The sequence below is a fragment of the Malaclemys terrapin genome, chromosome 12, assembly GCF_027887155.1.
Source record: "Malaclemys terrapin pileata isolate rMalTer1 chromosome 12, rMalTer1.hap1, whole genome shotgun sequence".
NCBI lineage: Eukaryota > Metazoa > Chordata > Testudines > Emydidae > Malaclemys > Malaclemys terrapin.
The window spans coordinates 22,752,717-22,765,817 of record NC_071516.1 but is presented as its reverse complement, the minus strand read 5'-3'; the positions used below and the strand labels follow the sequence as shown (position 1 = coordinate 22,765,817).

Here is a 13,101-nt window from a genome sequence, read left to right as displayed (position 1 = left end):
TTCTTGGGGTGGCCAAAAATCCAGAGCTGGCCCTGATCACAACACCTGTTGCTTCAAAATGCAGCAGCCTCTAAGGTGAAACACAACTGTTGTTCAACAGCTCATGACAGCATTACGTAATAATTAAGGACAGAAAGAGGAAGAAAAGCTGATTAAAACTAGTTACCTGAAATAGAATTTATCCAGGATATTGAATTTAATCACCCTTATTCTCAAGACAAATTCCCCGGGATCATTAATGGTCAGAAATAGGCAGAGCCTTAGTTTTACTTCTTCCCCCCCGCCCCACCAAAAGGGAGATGGACAGATTCTCTGCTGGTGTAAACTGGTGTAGCCGCTTTGAAGGAAATACTTTTGAAAATCAGTCCCCCCAGTTGTGGCACTGAGCATGAGGAAATTTTGCCCTGAGCTGTTCTGAAAATCCGTCTTTAAGAGTAGTGTATTACCCTCCAAGCTTCTTTTGTATTGCTCTACAGGGTAATCTCTGTCCTGATTTATGAGATTTGCTATTCCAGTCCTGGCGTCCCTTCAGCCATGCATGCCCGTGTCTGGAGATTCCCAAAACTATCATTGCTGCCAGATTGTCTGTTTATAACCTGTGGCACATGTTCAGGGAACTTGGATGGAAGCCATCAAACTTTATATGAATTTACAGTAGGTTTCCAGGGAACAGAGATAAAGGGCTAGTGTAGTTGCCCACTATTTGGACTATACATCTCTTGATTTATTTATGTTGGGATGATCTTCAAGTGAGGTCATCTTCTTATAACACAATAATTAGGCAAAGACACTATGGAAAACATCATGCAAATTACCATAAAAGAAGGGGTGATCTCTTTTGATTGCACATCATAACATTTCTTCTAAGTCATTTTAGCCTTGGAGCATCTGGGATCTTTAGGCCACTTGATAGAGCTTTTCAGAAGCACTGAATTATCGTGGACAGATTCAAACTTTCAAAGGGGCCCATGCAGCAGCAGCTGAGACTGCAAAATGTGGCAGCTTGCATATTCAAACAGCTTTAGGCACACAATCTTTACTGTGGTTGCACATGGAAAAACTTATTGCATGCAATACTATGCCATTTGCAAGTGGAAATGCAAGGGTTTGTGGGCTCATCGGGGGCATGAATGTCTGCCTTGCTCTTTATGGTTCTTTATAAAATGAGTTCTAGGAATCTTAGAAAAACTGCACTTGACTGAAAGATTTGTTCCTTGCCTTTGGAACCTCACCTTCAAACAGCTTCAATTATTCCCCCCCCCCCTCCTCTCCTCCCCTCTAAGGGCAAGTGGCAAAATAATGATGGGTAAGGTCAGTAGGAGACCCTGAATAAATTCAAAAAGGGCATAAATTAGGATCCTGGTGGATTAAATACAATACAGCCAACTATAGACTTTTCCTAGGGACCAAACCAAATGGCACCGAGTTAATCAAATAGACTGTGCCTTCGCCATTATGAGGTGGAATGAACATCTTAGCCCTCACTAATAAGGTTGTATAAGGGCATAATAGAACTGAGGAAGTACTGATGGCAGTGAGTGCTCTATTGGAGCTCACATCTGTTAAAAGCCTTCTCAACAAGGCATGCCAAAGAATGGCTAGTTTAGGGCCTTTAGATGCTTGGGAACTGCATCTGTCAGACTCTTCCCTTACAGATTAAAGCTTGGACTTTCTTATGAGTTGTAAATTATTGATGGCTTTGTCTGTCTACTTTTAAACGAGTGGGCTTTTGTTTTAATTCTTTAGCTTTGGGGAGCACTGACATTGTGTAAAGGGGATTTTGTAGCGCTTACTACTTCTCCGGCTGGGGGAGAGAAAGCATGAAGCCAGCCAGGAGTGCATAGTAAAAGGAGTTGTAGGTCAAGATTTTCAGTGGTGAGGGCGACGAGTGATATATATATTTTTTTTTGCGAGGGGGGGGAGGGGGATTCTGAATTTTTGAGTGCCCAATTTAAAACACTCAAAGGGCCTGAGGGTAGATGATCAACATGTTCTTAAAACCAGGCCCCTAGGTGTGTCAAGATGGGCACCTAAAACTTGAGGCGCACACAATCACTAGTAGCTTGTGAAAATCTTGGCCTTAATACCTAACCAGCCAAACCTACAAATCCTGCCTATGAGTGGCATTTATTCACATTAGTAGAGTAACCAAAATTAATGGGCTCACTCATGAGTCAGGATTTGCAGCAGGCCCTAATTATGGAGTTAATTAATAAATCAATCATTTTGCTCACTTTAAAATATTTTACTAACCTAAATTCTCCTTCCATTTCCAAGTAGATACAGTATTTCCCTGTATTCCCTACATTGTTTGGTGTTTTTTGTATGCTGCTAAACTGCTGGTGTTTCACTAAGAGCATGGCTACATATCAGTTGCTCGCAGGGGGGCTGGAACAATTTTTATAGTGTGTGTGTGTGGGGGGGGGTCCTGAGAGCCATTGAACCAAACTGTAAACCCTGTATATAATGGAAACCTCTTATAGCCTGGGGGTGCAGTAGCACCCCCAGTTCTAGCACCTATGGTATCAGGTGAAGTGAATCCTGTGTACAAGAAGGGCAAAGTAGTTAATCTGAAAATTCATATACAGAATATATTAGTTATTGGATTGTTGCTCTGTTTAACACTGCACATCCAATGAGGGAGCACAAACAGTACCATGTGACACAAATAATGAGTAACAAATAATATAAATGAACAGTTCACAAACAACTCATCATCAATAAATTATTAATCCAAACTATTCAGTCAATGTGTAGGAGGAAACTAATGCACTTAAATCAGGAACAATTCCCTAATCCAAATCAGAGCTAAATGTGCAATGACTATTCTATAAAATGAAGGTTTCAACCAGCTTTAATATTTATACATGGAAAGATTCATTGTCATTTACATATCTTTTAATGGAGAAGATCAGGGCTAGCTTGACTCTCACCTTGAATGGGTTCACAAGTAGGAATAGGGTGTAAGGAACCTCATTCCACCACTTGCTCCCCCATGCAAGGGTCAGGCACAATCTCAATCAAGGGAGTTTAGTGGTGGAAAGCCCATGCAGGGAGAGGGGAATGGTGGGGTGGAAGTATGCTCATGATCTGAACCAGATCTGGGCTGGTGCTCAGGGAAATACAAACCCATTCTATTAAAGGTGTAGCTGCAGCTACTGCTATGTATAGTGATGTATTGTGATTTGATCCCAAGCACTTTGAACTCAATGGAAAGACTTCCATAGACTCCACTGGATTTTGGATCAGGTCATTAATGTTCCTGAAGGCATTGCATCTTCATAAGGCACTATCTTTGGGGGATGCTGCCTTGGCAGTGTCCCCTACTTGACAGCCCCTAACTATGAGCTTTGCCTTAGAGCCACAGTCTAAACTTGGAAGCTTGATTTGCAAATATTTTTGTGATGTTTTCTCCCAAACACTTAGCAAGATACTGATTGTTTGTTCAAAATGCAGCATGCAGAAAAGTCTAGATTCCTACCAGGAACACTAACACAATCCTATTTCCTAAAATGATTTTTGGTTTAACTGGTGACCAGGTAGAAGTGACAACAAAAGTGGGCACCAGTTCTCCCCAAATTCCAAGTTTGGTATGTTTTTTAACTTTCCCTCTGTAAATTTGGATTACTAATAATAGGAAAACTATCTTTTTGGGTATGGAGTGAAATGTGTTTACTGCTTTTTATTATTTAATCGGAATCCTTTCAAGCCAATTTATTGGACTCTCAGATAAAGAACAGAACACCCTAACAACAAACTCTTATTTTTCTTCTCTAGAGTATATAAATTTAAGATGGCTGCTGCCATCCCATTATATTTGTTGGACTTTTTAAAGGGACTAGTTATCCTATGCAAAACTACAGAGAATGCAAATCAATGAGGCTACCTAGCTGTGTTAAGCCAAGTCCCTGAACTAGGAATGGTGTGGGTCTGCACCACCGCAATGGAAATAAAGCCTCCATATGGGGCTGGTCTACACGAGTGGGGGATCGAGCTAAGATACACAACTTCAGCTACGCTATTGACATAGCTGAAGTCGAAGTATCTTAGTTCGACTTACCTGGCCGTCCTCACGGTTGCAAGTCGACCGCTGTGGCTCCCCCATTGACTCCGCTTACTCCTCCTGCCGAGGTGGAGTACGAGCGTCGATTCGGGGATCGATTTATTGCTTCTAGATGAGACCTGATAAATCGATCCCCGATGGATCGATTACTACCCGCCAATCAGGCGGGTAGTGTAGATGTCGCATGTTGCCCTTAATCTGAAGTCAATGGAAAGGTTCCCACTGATGTCATTTCAGTTTGGGATCAGGTCCTAGGAGGTTGTAGAGTGCACTTCCTTCTGGTATGGACCAATGGCTCTGCCTCTTCCCTGCTCATCCCCACCTCCTAGCAGTACCAGCTAATTCGATTCCTTGTGCCTAGCAAGAGGTACAATTGTGGCGAATTGCTGCTTGAGAGGGATAAGGGATAGGGACACAGTCTCCTTTTTACTCTTCGCACTTCCCCTTTCTTCCAAACCGATTCAAGGGCCAGGCACATTCTGGTCCATAGTCTTTCTATCTTGCCCACAACCTCTCTAGGACATAAAGCAAAGCAGTTGAGATATAGGAAGTTCCATTGTAAATAGGCCTGTTTAAAAATAAAGCTCCTTGTATGTATATTCTAAAAAATGGTATTTCATTCCAATGACTTCCATGGTTTCTTGATTGAAGCTTTGGCTTAAGCTATCAAATACCTCATGGGAGTAAGGCTTAAAGTCACCCACTGGAGAGCACAATATGAGCAGGAAATGATCCTTCATTTGGAAGTTATTCCAGCTGCAAATACAAATAAAAAGAAAAGCTGTTGCCATTTTTGGCTGGTGTTACTTGCATTCCAGGCATTTTCAACATTCCAAATGCCTCAAAGTTCAACAATTTATTTAGTAAGTAGAGTGAAGCTTTTGGGTCTCTCCCGTAGCACATTTGACCAGGCCTTGTCTGTATTAGAAAAATTGCACCAGTGTAATGAAAGCCAATGTGTTGACGACAATGCAAAGCCCCACCTAATGTAGACACTTAGGGCTGTTTAAATTGCACTTAAACCTGGTATTGAAGGAGTAGCGCCACTAGCTAACAATAACAGTAGGCTGTTATCCTCTGTGTGGACCAGATGGACATCTAGATGGGGATGGGACACACACACACTTTAGCTGCGTGGTATAAAGTTGTTTGAGGAGTCTAGCTGGTTGTCGCAGGGAATGAATTTGCAGAAATACAAGGCATTTTGTGAGTGGCTGCTACATTTTTCAGAGGAATTTGAGAAGCATTTGGGCTATTGCAGCAATTTTTTAACTGGGGCTTGAGGAGTTTTCTGGGTTATCAAAAGAACTTTTGAAGGGTATGTCTGTTTCAGTGATCATATGGGGTTTTATTTAAACCTTTGAGAACCATTTTTATCTTAGTCTGAAATGGTGTGACTGATGCAGCCCTTTCATGGATGTCTAGTGGCCCATCCTAACTTAAAACTAATCTGACTTCCCTACAGAGAAAATAGGGAAATAAACAGCTGACAGGAGACCTACAGAAGAACTTAGCAACACAAACCCCATTTGATTCTGTTTCATTGAGAATTCCAACCACACTTTCACATCCACATCTCTCTCGGCCCGCTGCCCCCATCCCTCTCTCTGGACCAAACCCGTGTTTAATCTTAGGCATAGATGTAAGCCTGTCTGTCCATTATTTTGCATCCTTCAAGTATTATTATAATCAGGCTAGTTTATTAAGAATTAATGCTTCTTTGTGAACTGAGGGTAATGGAACGGACACATTTCCCTTCGTGCTGGACTGTGATTTACTAATAGGAGTTTTCAGGGAAAGGATCATAAAAGTAAGGCCCCCACCTCTGCATTAATATTTAATCAGGTGTTAAGAGAGCCTTGTGTGGGATCCCTGAGTTGCTAGTGGAAACTTGAAGGGGAAATGAGAGGGCCTTATATCTTAAAGGGGCAGGCAGTTTTTTTTCCCATGTAGAAAGAAAGGTCTGTTACTAGAGAAAAGAGTAAACCACAACACTTGGGCCAAACCCTCCAAAACTTTCAGGGAGTTTGGATCTGAATGCAGACCAGGGCCTTACAATTTTTGCCTCTTGCTTTCATGAGCCAAACCAGAACACTGAATCAAAATCCTCCCTGACAAGTAGGGCAGCATGAACTTAGATCTGATTCTGGATCCAAGTCTCAGGTCATGAGGCCATCTCTAGGCAAACCATTCAGCATATATTTTCAGGCAGGCAGAGTCCCATCCTCTGTGTCGGGGTTACATCTGCATCCACTATATCCTATGCAATTGAGAATCAGAGCAGTTACATCACTTAGTGCCTGATTTGCACTTGCAACCGACTAACACAGCTACCACTCTGAAACCTGAGCAGTCAGAGGTGCTATGAATCCGATTTTGTGTCCACAATTCATTCTGTGGGTGCACACTTTGAAAGATACAAAGCATAGGAGGTGGAGGGCACCCTTCTGAAAATGTATTCCTTAAATCCAATTTCTTTCAAGTAAGTAGCATTTTCAACAGTTGTAACATTTCCCTCCCCCCCCCCCCCAATACAATTGCTAACTTGTTTTATGCCATAGCCAGGTCCCATATACAAAGTGTTACCACCTTTTTTTTTGGAGGGGGGGAGTTTAACATGCTTGGCAAACATGCTTTGAACTATGGCCTTTGAAAACTGCATCTAGCCAATGTGGAATCTCTGCCAGTCATAAAAGAAGGTAGGGCAAAGATTTATGTTGTATTAAGGGCAGTTGGCTCAAGGCAAGAATAGGAAATGAGTTGCTCTTGTGCCTTCTGTTGTATCAAGCAGGCAAGATACTAACAAGCTTCAACAGGACTTTATTTTTACAGTGGAAATCTCTTTACCATGCTGTTGCTGCACACTCTGTAACTCTCTCTCAGCCTCCTCAACTCCTTCCCCCTCCTTCCTGTTTCCTGCCCTTTCAGACTCCCAACAGTCAGTGCTCCCAGTTCTAATAATACAAGCAGCATCTAAACACCACACCTTCCCATTTATTATCTCAGTGATGGGGGTGGAAAGAGGATCCTCTTTCAAAATGGAAACTTCACCTGTTCACCACACAGCTGGGAAGGAGTTAATGAGGCAGAGAGGGGCCAGTTAACCAGTGAGGCCAGAGCTGAGGTGAATTAGGTGGCCTAAGTAATCCCCTGAATGATGACTGTGCCTAGCTGAGAAGGAACAGTTCACACTAGGATAAAAATAGGATATTGGCAGTAGAAAGGGTTATGTGGAAAGTAGTTTGCAGTCACTCCCTAGGAGAAGGAAGGTGTGTTTAGGATCTACCGTGCTAAGTAGCCTGCAGGTGCACCCTGTGAGGAGAGAGTTTGAGCTGGTAAACCCAGGGGAGAGCCAGAAGGTGGGGCTGATAAGTAAGAAGGAGTCCAGTGAAAGCACAACAGAGTTTGAGGGAAAACAGGCAACAGTTGCAGGTATAAAGTCCCTGGATTCGAACCTGGAGTAGTGGGTGGGCCTAGGTTCCCCTCCCAGCCACTGGGGAAGTGGCACAGATCAGGCAGTGGAGCATAGGCTGCCTAGGACAGTTGTCCAGAGCGACTTTGTTACCCTGAAAGGGGAGGACTATAGTGACCTGGCTGGAGGGCTGAATCATGAAGGAGCACCCTGAGTCCTAGAGACCGACAGAGACCACAAAGCAAGGAACTGACAGGAGGGGATGTCACACCTGGAACTAGCTAATCCCCAGAGCAACCAGAAGGAGGTGCTCCAATGGTGAGTGGACCCCATGACAATGATGTAGACTTCCTTTCATGCTGGATGGAATGTTTGTCTTCCAGCTGGTGGAAAAAACTCTCCAAATGGACTAGGCTCGTTAGCACAGTCCCTTATGTGGTTAAACTGGCCACTTTAACCCACATCCCCATAGTTTGAAGAAAACCAGTTAAATAGATGAATGGAAAAGAATTTTCCTCTTACTGGCTGAGTTATTTTCCAACCCCCCAAGCTGAAAATGGCTCTAGCATACATCACTTATAAAACTGATCTGCAGGGGCAGCCTAGCATGTTCTTTCATATATCATTAGAGTGTAGAGTCATAATGCTTTAAAACTGTGTACTGATTTTTTTTTTTTTTTTTGATTGACCTCAGTTTGCATCTGTTCTCTATGCTCCATGCAATATTGTGCTCTGCATTGGCAGGAAAAAAGTAACAAAGCCAATGGAAAGTAAGTGTGTGTGTGTGTTTGTATAGATATCTTTTTCTCTCCCTCTTTCTCCTTTTATGCACACAGCAAAATTAACTCGGTACATGATATTATATTGGATTATTAGATCATGACTCATTATGTCTGGCTTTATTTAGAGGAGGATCTTCAGATATTCACTTGATCTGGTTTTGGCTTTTGATACAAAACTGAAACTCAGGCCTACATTCAAAATGTTCATCTAGTGTCACAAATATTTTGAGAGAACTTAAGTCAGTTTATGATCTTTTTATTGAAATCCTGCTAAATCCTCAGGTTTATTTGCATTGAGATTTTGAGCCTCAATTCAAACCCAAAAAGATAGACAACAAACACAATGTTCACATGAAGCAGCACGTTTCCCAGAGCTCTATGGCAAGGGGGTTTCAGATCTCCATAGCATGGGCCACATCTAGCAGAAATATTGTCTCATGGATACCTTCCCCTTCCATTCATGATTCCACGGACCAACTCCCCACCCACTGATGATCGTGTTAACACTTTTGTGGCAACTACAGCAAGTCCTTAACATGGAACAGTAACATTAGGAAAGGTATTAGTGTGTTGATCATTGGCTTTTGCTGATATATGGCACCTGGAAATGAGGAGAAGAATGCCAGTACTATGTAACCAGAAGGTTATTCAGTCACCAGCAAGTGCTCTGAGGACTGCTAGTGCACGTCAGGTGTCTGGTGGAGATTGAAAATGAGTTTTTGAAAATGAGCCCCTCATGCATGGGTATTCAACAGTAAGCCCTGGTCTACACTAAGAGTTTAGGTCGAATTTAGCAGCATTAGTTTGATTTTTAACCCTGCACCCATCCACACGACGAAGCCATTTTTGTTGACTTAAAGGGCTCTTAAAATCGATTTTCTGTACTCCTCCTCGACAAGGGGATTAGTGCTGAAATCGACCCTGCTGGGTCAAATTTGGGGTAGTGTGGATGCAATTTGACAGTATTGGCCTCGGGAGCTATCCCAGAGTGCTCCATTGTGACTGCTCTGGACAGCCCTCTCAACTCAGATGCACTGGCCAGGTAGATAGGAAAAGCCCCACAAACTTTTGAATTTCATTTCCTGTTTGACCAGCATAGTGCACTCATCAGCACAGGTGACCATGGAGTTCCAGAATTGCAAAAGAGCTCCAGCATGGACCAAACGGGAGGTACTGCATCTGATCGCTGTATGGGAGATGAATCCGTGCTATCCAAACACCGTTCCAAAAGACGAAATGCTGGAATATTTGAAAAATCTCCAAGGCCAGAGGTTATAACAGGGACCCGCTGCAGTGCCACGTGAAGCCTACCAGAGAGGTAAATGGCCGCTCTGGGTCAGATCTTCAGACATGCCGCTTCTATGATGAGCTGCATGCCATTCTAGAGGGTGTCCCTACAACTACCCCACCCCTGTGCTTCCCTCCTCTCCCACCCCTCCTGGGCTACCTTGGCAGTTATCCCCCCATTTGTGTGATGAATTAATAAAGAATGCGTGAATTTGAAACAACAATGACTTTATTGCCTCTGCAAGTGGAGATCAAAGGGGGGGAGGGGAGGGCGTTTGGCTTACAGGGAAGTACAGTGAACCAAGGGGGTGGGTTTTCATCAAGGAGAAACAAACAGAACTTTCACACAGTAGCCTGGCCAGTCATGAAACTGGTTTTCAAAGCTTCTCTGATGCACAATCCCCCTGGTGTCTGGCTGTACGTAATCAGCAGCCAGCTGACTTGCCTCAACCTCCTACCCCGCCATAAACGTCTCCCCCTTACTCTCACAGATATTGTGGAGCACACAGCAAGCAGTAATAATGATGGGAATATTGGTTTCGCTGAGGTCTAACTGAGTCAGTAAACTGCACCAGCGAGTTTTTAAATGTCCAAAGGCGCATTGCACCACCATTCTGCACTTGCTCAGCCTATAGTTGAACTGCTCCTTACTACTGTCCAGGCTTCATGAGCCATGGGAGCAAGGGATAGTCTGGGGTAGGTGCGACTGTGCGGTGCTGCCAACTATGAGAGCAGCCTGAGGCAGAAGCCTCCAGCTGCCATGATATTCCAGGGAGGACTGAATCTCTATTAGACGAAACTTAAAGAAGAGAATGACCTGGAGTCATTCCCATTTTTGTCCAGGTACTCCCAATTGACCTCGCCGAGGCCGGCCAGGAGCACCCATGTCTGCCCAGGCACCCCCGACCAACCTAACCTAGGTCGGCCAGGAGCACCCACGGGACAATGACGATGGCTAGCAGTTGTATTGTACCATCTGCTGTCCGCAAGGCAAGGGGATGCTGCTGTGTAGCTCTGCAGTACCGCATCTGCCAGCAGCACCCAGGAGACATACGGTGACAGTGAGCTGAGCGGGCTCCATACTTGCCGTGGTATGTCGTCTGCACAGGTAACCCAGGAAAAAAGGCGAGAAATTATTTTTTGCCATTGCTTTCACGGAGGGAGGGGGGCCTGATGACATGTACCCAGAACCACCCGCGACAATGTTTTTGCCCCATCAGGCATTGGGAGCTCAACCCAGAATTCCAATGGGCGGTGGAGACTGCGGGAACTTTGGGATAGCTACCACAGTGCAATGTTCCGAAAGCCAACACTAGCCTCGGTACTGTGGACGCACACCGCCGACTTAATGCGCTTAGTGGGGACACACACAATCGACTGTATCAAATTGATTTTGTAGTGTAGACATACCCTAAGTTGGGTACCTGCCAAAGAAAATGGCTAATTCTGAATCCAAGGTGTCACTTGCACATGCATTTGCCTTATTTGTATAGTATCAGGGGGTAGCCGTGTTAGTCTGTATCTACAAAAACAACAAGGAGTCTGGTGGCACCTTAAAGACTAACAGATTTATTTGGGCACAAGCTTTCGTGAGTTAAAACCTCACTTCTTCGGATGCACCCACGAAACTCACGAAAGCTTATGCCCAAATAAATCTGTTAGTCTTTAAGGTGCCACCAGACTCCTTGTTGTTCTTATTTGTATATGCAGTCATGGTGTTATGTGACTGCATGTACTGTACATATTTTCATTCATGACCTTTCAAAAGATCAGGCTCAGTGTGTCACTGCAATATATTCTGTATACAATATATGGAGCAGAACAACTGCTTTTTCTGGCAATCATTTTAGGATCTCCTGACAAATTGACAGTATCACTTTGCTCATTTTCAGTGTGTGTTTAAAAAACAAACAAAAAACAAAGCAAAGCTCTGAATTTCTTTGCCACCCTGAGAATGTACTGAACAGTGCTTCAGCTGGCTTCAGTTTTTAAAAATTGTTCATTTAATAGGCATATTTTTATCTTTAAGCTATTTTTGAAGCCCTGTGATTGTGAGGTGCCTTTGGGGGGAAAATGAAACCAGTGTTTCCTGTACAGAGGAAGGCCAAACCTTGCTTTGGTCTGTCTCAAAAGACACGTATAGAGAATTGGATGGATGGAAACATTTAATAACAAACTTCTTTAGTGGGTTACAATTAATACTGAGAGTTTTCTTGTTATAAGTTCCCCCCCATGTAAGTTTGCCTGCTCTTGAGTTCATAAAACTGAGAAATTAGAGTAATTTTCAAACAGATTTTCTAAATTGTTTGCATTTTTTTTTTAACTCTTGTGACTGGAAAAATTGAAATGACAGTTGTCTCGAAGATTCACAGAATATCAAAGAGGAGGAAGAGCTGATGGAATTAATAGCAGGAAGAACGTGGCATTCCATATACTTTATGGAAATATGCTTCTGATATGGATATGACATAACTGAGATATACATTATGCAAGATGGGTCTTGCAAGGTATCATTGGAAAGGCTATGATTTACTGAATGTGATTATCAATTTGTATGCATGTATCTAAAGTTAGGAATATGGACTATGTAACAATTGGGTGTGTATTGGGAAGACACCCACCAGATAACAGGTCATCAAATTTGATGGGCCATCAGGAAGGAACGAGAAGAGCATGAAGATACCAATCTCTCTTCCCTCCTGGGAAGCATCCGGGGATGTAACTGTGACACTATTAGGTCACATAATTGGGGGGGAGGAGGCAAGAGGCTGTGCATACCTTCCTCCACATTGAGGGAGGAGGCAGATTTCATAATATATCTTTGGGTCTGCACTCCAAGGGAGGTGGACACCTGGGTGCTGGGGCAAGTCCCTTAAGCTGAGCCTTCCCAGAACTGATCTCAGTTTCTGTTTTGTTCTGCAGTTGGGTGTGACCTTGCCTCTGTGTGTGCTGAAGGAGGCTTAATAGCTTGGTTCAGCAAGACCGGTACAAAGGGTGCCCAGGCTGGCATAACAGGCAGGCTCAGCGGTATCTCAGCACATCAGGTGGTGTCCTAAGGGGGGCAACCCTTGTAAAGAGGGTCTTACAGGGAAAATGAAGAATGGTGTGCTGTTATAAATGTGGTGCAGCCAGCTAAATGCAGCACTGCATGTAATAGGATGCAGGCTTTGCATTGACATGCAGCTGTTGCATGGGAATCTCTTCTTTCATTAAAAAAAAAATAGTCAGTTTCTAGCTCTCATGGCTGGTGGAGAAATGCAGGGAAATTTGACCTGAAGACACCCAAAGGCAAAGAAACTGAACTGCCTGCTTGTTTGACTTGAAAATGATGAGATTTAAGATAATGTCATGGATTTTTTTTTTTTTTTTTGATGGATGGGGGAAATCTAACTCATGGTTTTTGATTGCCTGGGGTTGGAAATATTTAATGTCGCCATATCACCTATGTGAGGTAGGGAAGGATTATCACCCCATTTTGCAGGTGGGAAGCTGAGACATAGATATTGAGTGACTGACTCTGACCCACATAGGCAGGAATGGAACCCATATCTACTGAG

General features: G+C 43.5%; 1 long non-coding RNA gene across 1 annotated transcript; it reads left to right on the top strand.

Annotated features, from left to right (window-relative positions):
• Nucleotides 1–7,367: 7,367 nt before the first annotated feature.
• Nucleotides 7,368–9,715, top strand: LOC128847105 (uncharacterized). The gene is made up of 3 exons (XR_008446845.1): nucleotides 7,368–7,793; nucleotides 8,170–8,245; nucleotides 9,352–9,715. It is a non-coding gene; the product is annotated as an uncharacterized LOC128847105 (long non-coding RNA).
• Nucleotides 9,716–13,101: the final 3,386 nt, after the last annotated feature.